We start from the raw sequence: 13,058 nt of genomic DNA on the forward strand, positions 1-13,058 counted from the left end.
AAAATTTTTCTACAGAATTGATTCACCTGATTATTTTGAGTTGTTGTTATGCATACTATTTTAATGAGCCAGCTTTGTATCTCAGAGTCTTTTTGGAAGTCTTTTACTTATGTACAAATTTTTTTTTGATCGCTTGGATTGATTTTTGATATTTTGGCAGGCAAGGAGCAACGCTAGTAAATATTCTTATCGTTATTATAAATATGTTTTGCAATAGCTGTCGGAGGACATTGAATTACCTTTGTTAATCGCCTCGCAGGCACTGATGTCGCTCGAGATCACTTGATAGTTGATTGTTCTTTTAAAAAAGTCCCATATAGTTGATCACAGTTAGCTCAAAACTAATAGCTCACTTTCAATAGTCAGACAGTTTTTTTAGGCTGTACCGTTCCTGTTCACTTATTTACACGTTCCTGTTCAGTTATACTACAAGGCCATGTTTTTTTCCAATCCTAGTCGACAAAATTGGTTATCAAAAATTACTCTGCCAATCCTGACATTAAGACAATCAAAAGAACATGATGAGGGGATCTCCCCTGCATAAGCTGCTACGCTTTTATTTTTGTAGAAAACGATTTCTAGCCTTAGGCACACGTCTCTCATCACGATAGTCATGCGTTTGAATCCCACTTCGGTCACGGTTGGAGGGTCCCAGAGTCATCCGCCTCCTCCCACACGGTGGGTCCTGCACTGAGCTGGACCGGGGGTTAACAAAAAGCCTTAGATGATGCCCAACGTTTGAAAGTTTTATCGTTTCTTGGAAACTTCCTTTTTCATCGAAAACTACTTTGCCAAAAATCTGAGATCAAGTGTTCAATCGCACTAACTGGTGTTCTAAATTCTCCCTGCATGAACGGATACACCCTGTTTTTTTTAGTAGAAAAAGTTATAGCCATAAACTTAGTTCATTTTTTCATTTTTAAGGTTTGGCGATTCAAACGATTTTGTCATTTTTAAGTTTTGGCGATTGGAAACTTACGCTTTTCTTTAAAATACCCCAGACCTCAAAAATGGCTCTAAAACACTCGAAATATTCCAATTTTTGAACTGAAATTTGACCGTTTTTTTTCTAATTTTTCAAAGTTTTCTAAAACAAAATATCCCTTCGAATTTTAGGTAACGGTTTCAATCGAAAAATTATGCTCTAGGATGTTTACCTGCATAGCGGCTAAGCTCTAACTTTTGTAGAAAAGCTATGTTGGGCTCAGCAAATGTCCTTTTTTAAATTTCTCAAAAACGACCCTGTCAAATCTCATGTTAGTGTCCTAGTTGAAAAGAAAAGGAAATTGAAATTTTTCTGCAAAAGTAGCGACGCCCTAAGTTTTTGAAGGACCTTAGTTTTGGACCTACAAAGTCTTTTTTTAATTTTGACCTTTGGTGGCTTTTGTCGAAAACTACTCTACTAAATCTGAAAGAAAAGGTTCAATTTAAAAAACAGGTGCCGGGAACTATCTAAGCATGACAACTAATCCCTGATTATTGTATAAAAAAACAATCTTGAATCTGGAAATGTTCATGTTTTGAAATATTGACAGATTTTTGGAAACTTTTTCAATTATCTCAAAAACTACACCGCCAAATCTAAGATTAAGTTTAATTAAAAACTATAGGCTGGGAAATTTTTCTCAATATCTGTTGCGCTCCAAATGACGTATAAAAGATGAAAGCAATGTTAAACTTATTAGACTTAGCAAAAGTCCTTTTTTCTCGTTTTTGGAATTTTCTCAGATTTTTTTGGAAACTACGGTACCAAATCTGAAATAAGTTTCAATCGAAAGAACAAAGTATCCCCTATATTAGCAATTTCTCCATTTTTTGTACCAAATCTGCTATGGAATCCGCCATAACAAATAGGATCATTTGATATATTGACCCATTTTTGGACCTCGTGCAATTTCCCATACACGACTGTTTTTTTTTAATTTGACTTTTGGAGGCGTTTGTCGAAAACTACCCAACCAAATCTGAAATAAAAGGTTCAATTTTAAATGCAGGTACTGAGAATTTTCTTCGCATGACAACTCAGCCGTGATTATTTTTTATATATAAAAAAATAATATTGAATGTAGAAAGAGTTCATGTTTTGAAATATTGACCGTTTTTTTTTGGAAAATTTTTCAATTATGTCGAAAACTACACTGACATATCTTAGATTAAGTTAAATTAATTGACCTTTTTTGGATTTCGTTCAATTTTCCAAGGGCGACTGTGCGTTTTCTGAAACTAGGAAATCAATCAAATGGAGATGTTGTAATAATCTTTCCTGAGTAAAAGTTTTCTCCATAATTAATCCGAATATTTAAAATAGCGATGAAGTTTATATTCGGGTGTGTTTCAGTGTTTTTTCTTTTTTGTTGCCACGCTAAATCAGGTACCGCAAATAATCATCGGAATGGATCGAGTTAAAGCTTTTTCAGTCGTGATTTGAGCAATATTAAGAAATTTTAAGAAACTTGTCTCACTGTCGAGAAAATATGGTTGAATGGTTTTGAGTTATTGTCAAATTTCCAGCGAGTCAAGCGATCGAATAAATTTCCTTCTATATGAAAAGTAGTAACTTAGGCTAAAATTGATTTTACTAAAAATAGAGCTCTAGTTTTGGAAGCTTCAATTTGAACTTTTAAGTGCAAAAAATGAAGAAAAAAAATCTTTTTTTTTGTTTATTTATTTTGTGAACAATTGTAGTCGTTTATGCCTAAATTAACTAAATTTTTACGCGTTCTTGTAGTTCTATCATCACACGGCGTACAATTCTGAGAATGTGGTCGGAACATTTTGTGCTGCTTGCGCAGCAAACCGGCTATCCTTGTTTTGATGGAATCAGCTATGGACTTGGCAAGTGTCCAAAAGTTCCCATTTTTTTAGTTACGCATTATCTTCGACTTATCTTACGCATTATCTTACGCATAGTTCCAAAAGTTACGCGTTATCTTCGACTCTGAACATGTTCTTAAAAATTTTCAAAGACAAGACCAAAATCACGCTGGACTTTTAGTAATTTTTCAGTCGACTGTGGTGCAGATGCGATGACGTGAGACTCATATGTACAGGTTCAATCCCGGTACATTCAATTACTTGTGCTCAGAAGAGAATTAGCAAGTTATTAGCAATTGTAGCTGCTTCATCAATAAATAGTGTTGGTAAGTTTCCAAACGGCTGTGGCGCACATACCAGAACTTCTAATCTGCAGGTCATAGGTTCGATACTGGCTCTTAGCAAATGTTTTTCAAAGATTTTTCTCTATTTTACTTTGTTTTTGGCTTTTAGAGCTAATATATCCCGTTTTCTTGCTTGAGATTGCGAAGTGCAGGTTGCAATCTATGAATCGATTATCTCTTTTTTCAATGCACAAGTCTTTTTCTCCATTTTCTATATATGTAATATTAGTTTGATTTTCAGCTTTTTTTTTCCGCAAGAAATTTGAATAGACTTTTTATGACTTCACTTACAAGGTAACTACTTTTCCCAAGAAATTGGTTCGTCAGACCAGTATCTATCTCTGCCATATGTGTTAAATCAAGTTGAAACTTACTAAAACTCATAGTTATCAACATCTTTCAACCCCATCACCCTACCCCCTGAATCTGTTTCTTTACTGAATCATAATAAATTTAATGTACAACCGGGCAGATTTACAGTTGAGAGGGCCCTTTCTTCAGGGTTTGGCTACTTTGTCCACAAAAAAGATCCCTCCTCTGATAAAATCCAATTTAATGCCTTTGACGCCAACATATACTAATTCAAGGAAGAGTATCCGCCAAAAAACTAATGGTTTTGTCCAAACCTTTAGCAAACGGCCCAAAAATGTTGTGTTTGGCCAGTTGCTTTCACAAAAAAGAAGTTAAAACTTGGACAGTTTTTGTTGATTTAGTAGTAAAAATACAAAACTGAAGAAAATTTGTTCTAAGATGGAGCCGACAAACTTATCATTTTAGTGTTTTGAGGCAAACCTAGTAACTCTTCTATGTGATATAAAAAAATTAAGGTCAAAACAGTTAGAAATCGAAAAGAATCACTAAAAGTACACTGAGCTGAAATTTTCTGTCACTGTTTTTGTAAGTCGGAAACATAACTAACAGATATTTGGAAAAGTAAACTATTTTAACGAATGCAACGCAAAAATGTTTCACAGAAAAACTTTTAGCCGGAATGTCAGTCAAATTATAGACTCTTTCATGACAGCTCTTTTTCATCGAAATCACTTAGTTTGAGAAATTTGATCAATACGTATTTTTTAGTTCCTCTGTGAAATTTTAAGAGCTGAAGTTTTAAAATCTCCGTTTTTGAAGAAAAATAATGTAAAATTTAAAATCCCTTTTTTGGAACTACCAGAAAAGCAGATTTTTTTGGGTCATTTGCAACTTTATTTTACGAACAGCGTAATTTTTCCGACTTTCAAAGAAAAGAATTATTTATGCTTGGGGTAGTTTTTTTTTATTCAGTCAATTTTTGGCGATCGAAATAATAGTTTCAACAAAAAATGTTGAGACCCCATTGAAGATATCTACTACCTGAAATCCAATTTCAAAAGATGTTTTACCGACGGTCATTTTCATCAAATTTTTTGGAGTTTGAAAGAGCCAATTTGGTCATGCTCTGAACTAGTTTATGCGCGCTTTGAAGAATTTATCCATAACTCAGAAAGCCTAACGCGTACTATTTATGCGGACAAAATATTTTGTACAATTAAATCGTTTAAAATAGATTGAGGCTAGCTAATCTTTCGTAATACTTTATACTTGTACACTTGATCTTTCATATTGTCCAAAATTTGTAATTTTTTGCAATTTTTTTCCCCAAAAACTGTTCGATATAGATTGAGGGACAGTCGTAACATTCAGGGCTTTGCCCTGATATACGAGCAATCTTCTTTTCTTTTCGTTTTGTAAACGTGTAACGAGTATTTTAAAAATAAAAGCAAATCCGCGAAGAAATAGATTCAGCACGAACAACTACGACGTTTCTTGGAATAAAACCACGCGATTAAAATACGTATCATCATATTATTCAAGAGCACGTTGCCTGAAACAAAATTCAAGAGCACGTTGCCATGTTTTTTTTTTCCAATCCTAGTCGACAAAATTGGTTATCAAAAATTACTCTGCCAATCCTGACATTAAGACAATCAAAAGAACATGATGAGGGGATCTCCCCTGCATAAGCTGCTACGCTTTTATTTTTGTAGAAAACGATTTCTAGCCTTAGGCACACGTCTCTCATCACGATAGTCATGCGTTTGAATCCCACTTCGGTCACGGTTGGAGGGTCCCAGAGTTATCCGCCTCCTCCCACACGGTGGGTCCTGCACTGAGCTGGACCGGGGGTTAACAAAAAGCCTTAGATGATGCCCAACGTTTGAAAGTTTTATCGTTTCTTGGAAACTTCCTTTTTCATCGAAAACTACTTTGCCAAAAATCTGAGATCAAGTGTTCAATCGCACTAACTGGTGTTCTAAATTCTCCCTGCATGAACGGATACACCCTGTTTTTTTTTAGTAGAAAAAGTTATAGCCATAAACTTAGTTCATTTTTTCATTTTTAAGGTTTGGCGATTCAAACGATTTTGTCATTTTTAAGTTTTGGCGATTGGAAACTTACGCTTTTCTTTAAAATACCCCAGACCTCAAAAATGGCTCTAAAACACTCGAAATATTCCAATTTTTGAACTGAAATTTGACCGTTTTTTTTCTAATTTTTCAAAGTTTTCTAAAAAAATATCCCTTCGAATTTTAGGTAACGGTTTCAATCGAAAAATTATGCTCTAGGATGTTTACCTGCATAGCGGCTAAGCTCTAATTTTTGTAGAAAAGCTATGTTGGGCTCAGCAAATGTCCTTTTTTAAATTTCTCAAAAACGACCCTGTCAAATCTCATGTTAGTGTCCTAGTTGAAAAGAAAAGGAAATTGAAATTTTTCTGCAAAAGTAGCGACGCCCTAAGTTTTTGAAGGACCTTAGTTTTGGACCTACAAAGTCTTTTTTTAATTTTGACCTTTGGTGGCTTTTGTCGAAAACTACTCTGCTAAATCTGAAAGAAAAGGTTCAATTTAAAAAACAGGTGCCGGGAACTATCTAAGCATGACAACTAATCCCTGATTATTGTATAAAAAAACAATCTTGAATCTGGAAATGTTCATGTTTTGAAATATTGACAGATTTTTGGAAACTTTTTCAATTATCTCAAAAACTACACCGCCAAATCTAAGATTAAGTTTAATTAAAAACTATAGGCTGGGAACTTTTTCTCAATATCTGTTGCGCTCCAAATGACGTATAAAAGATGAAAGCAATGTTAAACTTATTAGACTTAGCAAAAGTCCTTTTTCTCGTTTTTGGAATTTTCTCTGATTTTTTTGGAAACTACGGTACCAAATCTGAAATAAGTTTCAATCGAAAGATCAAAGTATCCCCTATATTAGCAATTTCTCCATTTTTTGTACCAAATCTGCTATGGAATCCGCCATAACAAATAGAATCATTTGATATATTGACCCATTTTTGGACCTCGTGCAATTTCCCATACACGACTGTTTTTTTTTAATTTGACTTTTGGAGGCGTTTGTCGAAAACTACCCAACCAAATCTGAAATAAAAGGTTCAATTTTAAATGCAGGTACTGAGAATTTTCTTTGCATGACAACTCAGCCGTGATTATTTTTTTATATATAAAAAAATAATATTGAATGTAGAAAGAGTTCATGTTTTGAAATATTGACCGTTTTTTTTTGGAAAATTTTTCAATTATGTCGAAAACTACACTGACATATCTTAGATTAAGTTAAATTAATTGACCTTTTTTGGATTTCGTTCAATTTTCCAAGGGCGACTGTGCGTTTTCTGAAACTAGGAAATCAATCAAATGGAGATGTTGTAATAATCTTTCCTGAGTAAAAGTTTTCTCCATAATTAATCTGAATATTGAAAATAGCGATGAAGTTTATATTCGGGTGTGTTTCAGTGTTTTTTCTTTTTTGTTGCCACGCTAAATCAGGTACCGCAAATAATCATCGGAATGGATCGAGTTAAAGCTTTTTCAGTCGTGATTTGAGCAATATTAAGAAATTTTAAAAAACTTGTCTCACTGTCGAGAAAATATGGTTGAATGGTTTTGAGTTATTGTCAAATTTCCAGCGAGTAAAGCGATCGAATAAATTTCCTTCTATATGAAAAGTAGTAACTTAGGCTAAAATTGATTTTACTAAAAATAGAGCTCTAGTTTTGGAAGCTTCAATTTGAACTTTTAAGTGCAAAAAATGTTTATTTATTTTGTGAACAATTGTAGCCGTTTATGCCTAAATTAACTAAATTTTTACGCGTTCTTGTAGTTCTATCATCACACGGCGTACAATTCTGAGAATGTGGTCGGAACATTTTGTGCTGCTTGCGCAGCAAACCGGCTATCCTTGTTTTGATGGAATCAGCTATGGACTTGGCAAGTGTCCAAAAGTTCCCATTTTTTTAGTTACGCATTATCTTCGACTTATCTTACGCATTATCTTACGCATAGTTCCAAAAGTTACGCGTTATCTTCGACTCTGAACATGTTCTTAAAAATTTTCAAAGACGACCAAAATCACGCTGGACTTCTAGTAATTTTTCAGTCGACTGTGGTGCAGATGCGATGACGTGAGACTCCTAATGTACAGGTTCAATCCCGGTACATTCAATTACTTGTGCTCAGAAGAGAATTAGCAAGTTATTAGCAATTGTAGCTGCTTCATCAATAAATAGTGTTGGTAAGTTTCCAAACGGCTGTGGCGCACATACCAGAACTTCTAATCTGCAGGTCATAGGTTCGATACTGGCTCTTAGCAAATGTTTTTCAAAGATTTTTCTCTATTTTACTTTGTTTTTGGCTTTTAGAGCTAATATATCCCGTTTTCTTGCTTGAGATTGCGAAGTGCAGGTTGCAATCTATGAATCGATTATCTCTTTTTTCAATGCACAAGTCTTTTTCTCCATTTTCTATATATGTAATATTAGTTTGATTTTCAGCTTTTTTTTCCGCAAGAAATTTGAGTAGACTTTTTATGCCTTCACTTACAAGGTAACTACTTTTCCCAAGAAATTGGTTCGTCAGACCAGTATCTATCTCTGCCATATGTGTTAAATCAAGTTGAAACTTACTAAAACTCATAGTTATCAACATCTTTCAACCCCATCACCCTACCCCCTGAATCTGTTTCTTTACTGAATCATAATAAATTTAATGTACAACCGGGCAGATTTACAGTTGAGAGGGCCCTTTCTTCAGGGTTTGGCTACTTTGTCCACGAAAAAGATCCCTCCTCTGATAAAATCCAATTTAATTCCTTTGACGCCAACATATACTAATTCAAGGAAGAGTATCCGCCAAAAAACTAATGGTTTTGTCCAAACCTTTAGCAAACGGCCCAAAAATGTTTGTGTTTGGCCAGTTGCTTTCACGAAAAAGAAGTTAAAACTTGGACAGTTTTTGTTGATTTAGTAGTAAAAATATAAAACTGAAGAAAATTTGTTCTAAGATGGAGCCGACAAACTTATCATTTCAGTGTTTTGAGGCAAACCTAGTAACTCTTCTATGTGATATAAAAAAATTAAGGTCAAAACAGTTAGAAATCGAAAAGAATCACTAAAAGTACACTGAGCTGAAATTTTCTGTCACTGTTTTTGTAAGTCGGAAACATAACTAACAGATATTTGGAAAAGTAAACTATTTTAACGAATGCAACGCAAAAAAAGTTTCACAGAAAAACTTTTAGCCGGAATGTCAGTCAAATTATAGACTCTTTCATGACAGCTCTTTTTCATCGAAATCACTTAGTTTGAGAAATTTGATCAGCAGGTATTTTTTAGTTCCTCTGTGAAATTTTAAGAACTGAAGTTTTAAAATCTCCGTTTTTGAAGAAAAATAATGTAGAATTTAAAATCCCTTTTTTGGAACTACCAGAAAAGCAGATTTTTTTGGGTCATTTGCAACATTATTTTACGAACAGCGTAATTTTTCCGACTTTCAAAGAAAAGAATTATTTATGCTTGTGGTAGTTTTTTTTTATTCAGTCAATTTTCGGCGATCGAAATAATAGTTTGAACAAAAAATGTTGGGACCCCATTGAAGATATCTACTACCTCAAATCCAATTTCAAAAGATGTTTTACCGACGGTCATTTTTATCAAAGTTTTTGGAGTTTGAAAGAGCCAATTTGGTCATGCTCTGAACTAGTTTATGCGCGCTTTGAAGAATTTATCCATAACTCAGAAAACCTAACGCGTACTATTTATGCGGACAAAATATTTTGGACAATTAAATCGTTTAAAATAGATTGAGGCTAGCTAATCTTTCGTAATACTTTGTACTTGTACACTTGATCTTTCATATTGTCCAAAATTTATAATTTTTTGCAATTTTTTTCCCCAAAAACTGTTCGATATAGATTGAGGGACAACCGTAGCATTCAGGGCTTTGCCCTGATATACGAGCAATCTTCTTTTCTTTTCGTTTTGTAAACGTGTAACGAGTATTTTAAAAATAAAAGCAAATCCGCGAAGAAATAGATTCAGCACGAACAACTACGACATTTCTTGGAATAAAACCACGCGATTTAAATACGTATCATCATATTATTCAAGAGCACGTTGCCTGAAACAAAAAGTTTTGTCTTTAGTGTGGCTTTTTTCCAGACAAATTTCATCTTTAGTGCTGGCCATTTTGACAGTTTTTTTAATATCTGATAAGTTTTGACGTTTTGATGTCAAATTTGAAAAGGAAGTTCAGCTGCCATTTTTTTCTAACAGAAAGTTTAAAAAATTTTAAAAACTGCGCTTTTGGGATAATTATTGCGCTATATATCCGTCCAAATGACGCGTACGCGGCAAATTAACGAAAAAATTGTTCCAACTTGCTTTGAGATAAGCTATTTTGATTTATTACACCTTTTTAAAGACCATTGAACAATCGGTAATTTGAAAAGAATTGTAGGTAACTTCTATTGAAAGAACATTTTTTTTCGTAAGTTCTAAAGATTAGAAAAATGATAGAGTGCTCACAAGTGACTTCAATTGAAAACATGTTTTTTTAAATGAAAAGGACAGAATATAATATACAGAACCAACGGTTTTTATGCAACATTAATTGTTCATTCATCTATTTCATTCCTGGCCAAACAATCCGGGATATATGTCATCGTATGGTTGTACCAACCAACACATTTCTGTGTGGTAATATCACAACTTGTTCGTTCCACAATAAATTTGACGTGATATGTTCCCAAACAGTCGGCCAAAGCTATGTAATCTTCTCCACGCGAATCCGATTCGATTAAACGTCGTTTGTCCATACATGAAATTTTTTTATACTTGCCAATTTTGAATGTGAATCAATTGGAATTTCACGATTTCAGAAGAACTTATGAACACACATTTGAGCATGCATTATTTCTTGACTTTCAATTGAAAACACGGTTTGTTCAAAAGATGTCACCAACATTTCAAAAGGCTTTGAAATGGTGTAATACTTTGCTAGACGCTAATTTTAGTTATTGCCAATTTATTGGCAATATCTTTTCGGTCAGCGAAATTAAACGAAGTTAATTAACCTACAATTGCGCTTTTTGACGTCAATTTTCTGTTTTTCACTAACTTCCACACGCAAAAACTATTACCAAAAAATACTAATTAACCTAACATGCAAGTTTTTGACCGGTTAAATTGCTCACCGATATTGCCAACAATTAGCATTAAAAATACATCACTTAGTACTTCACATACAGGTAGGAGAGTTTGTATCTTTTTTTGTTTCAGTCTTTATATATCAGTTTCTTGACACTTTATTGAGTTTTGCACTTCCTTGTTTGTATCAATTTTCAGAGTATCATCTTTCAGGGAAATCATTTTTATCATTTTTCGGGGAAGTCAGTGTTAGTATCTTTTTTTTCAAAACTTCATCGAATTCTAAACTTCTTCTGAGATGACTTGTTCCTTGAATATGAAGCACTCGGAAAATTTTTTGCTTTGTTTTGATACGAGCAGTTTGATTGTTCCAACTTTCGAAGAAAGTAAAGAATATATACGCTTGGGGTGGTTTTCTTATTCAGACCATTTATAAAAAAAATTTTCGCGGGGAGCGAACCATGGATCTTCGTAGTATCAGAAGTGTTGTGCGCACCACTAGATTATCTTGACGAAAAATTTGTTGTGAACCACTCAGTAACAGACTGACATGACAAAAGCTCTGTGATACTTTGATGCTGGAAGTTTAACGCGCATAATTTAAGCGTGGCAAATTATCCCGCACCCACCACAAAATCTTTCCGAACTCAATTGAGGCATTATTATTTCAACACAAGATTCTTAATATTCAGTTTAAAATTCTTAGTTTGTCAATATTTCATTGACCGGAAACTATTCGAGACCATTTTATGGACAGTTGGAACGTTCAGGGCGCAGCCCTGATACGAGCACTCGTGTTTATACTTAACATCGTGTCAGGCAATAAAATGAAAGAAAAAAACCTGTTTGTTGTATGTTTTATCAGTTTTTTTTATTGATTTTTTTATCGGGACATTAAAAAGCAGTCGAAACAACTAAGGTTTTTCCACGATATGAGCAGGTTTGTCGTTGAGTTGAGTGTGAGATTTGAATCATTGTTTAAGACGATATTGGTTCCATTATCAAAATTGAATTGGAGCAAAGTTTGTCGTTTAATTTCCCCTGAACAAGAAGCGTTTCAACGGCTCAATTAGTCCATTGAAATACAAAAAAGACAGCCGGTTGCTGTGATTCCAGAACGATACGATCGCAAAAAAATTGTTCATTTAGGCATGAGCGACAACATTTGTCTTCAAAAATTGAAGAAAAAAAATTTAAAACTTTTTTTTCTTATTTTTTGCGCAATTTTTTAAAATTCTTTAGTGCAAAATTAAACATCCAAAACTAAATTTTGCTTTTGTAAGGTAAAATTTTTATCCTAAAAACCTGAAAAACAGTTAAATTCTTTATTACGGGCCTCACTAGATTGCGTTACGCGCTCGAAATTGAAATAAATCTCAAAAGTTTCACAAAAGGATTTATTATGATATATCACCCGATCCATTCCAATGATTAATTCTGAAACTCGACTTTGCGTGGAAACAGAAACGAAAAAGAAAGAAAAAACTTAAACACTCCTGAATACAAACTTCCTTCCCATTCTCGGTATTCGGATTATTTATGGAGAAAATTTTATTCAGGAGAGATTAATAAATTATCTCCATTTGATTGATTTCCAAGTTTCAGAAATGGCAGAGTCGTTTTTGGGAAATAAAACGAGGTCTAAAAATGGGTCTATATGTCAAATATTTCTATTTATCATAGCGCATTCCATAGCGGATTCGGTACAAAAATGTGAGAGTTCGCTAATGTAAGGGATACTTTGTTCTTTCGATTAAAACTTATATCAGATTTGGTACCATAGTTACCAAAAAAATCAGAGAAACTTTAAAAACAAAAAAAAAGACTTTCTCTAAGTCTAATAAATTTAACATTGCTTTCATACGTCAATTGGGGCGCAACCTATGTTGAGAGAAAGTCACCATCCTATAGTTTATAATTTAACTTAATCTTAGATTTGGTGGTGTAGTTTTTGAGATCATTGAAAAAGTTTCCAAAACATCAGTCAATAGTACTAATTTTCATGTAGAACGAACTTTACTAGATGGATTTACTCGCTCGAAATTTAACAAAAATCAAAAATATTAAACCATTTCTTGCTCGACACTGGGGCAAGTTCTTGAAATTTATTTAATATCGCTCAAGTCACGACTGAAAAGGCTTTAATATGATCTATGACTCGACCCATTCCGATGATTAGTTGTGGTACCTGAATATGCCTGGAAAACAAATTAAAAAAAGAAGTTAAAACTAAAACACACCCGAATACAAAGTTCCTCCCCATTTTCAATAGTCGGAACAAAAAGCGGATACACTACTCATTGTAATGATTTTATGAAAACCTTTATAAAATTAAAAGTCTACAAAGTTTATATTTTATAAGATAACAGCAATAGCAGAGGGAAGTGGAATTAAGCAGTTCGAAAAAAATACAAA

The sequence above is a fragment of the Symsagittifera roscoffensis genome, unplaced genomic scaffold (assembly GCF_963678635.1).
Source record: "Symsagittifera roscoffensis unplaced genomic scaffold, txSymRosc1.1 SCAFFOLD_303, whole genome shotgun sequence".
In the NCBI taxonomy this organism is placed as follows: domain Eukaryota; kingdom Metazoa; phylum Xenacoelomorpha; order Acoela; family Convolutidae; genus Symsagittifera; species Symsagittifera roscoffensis.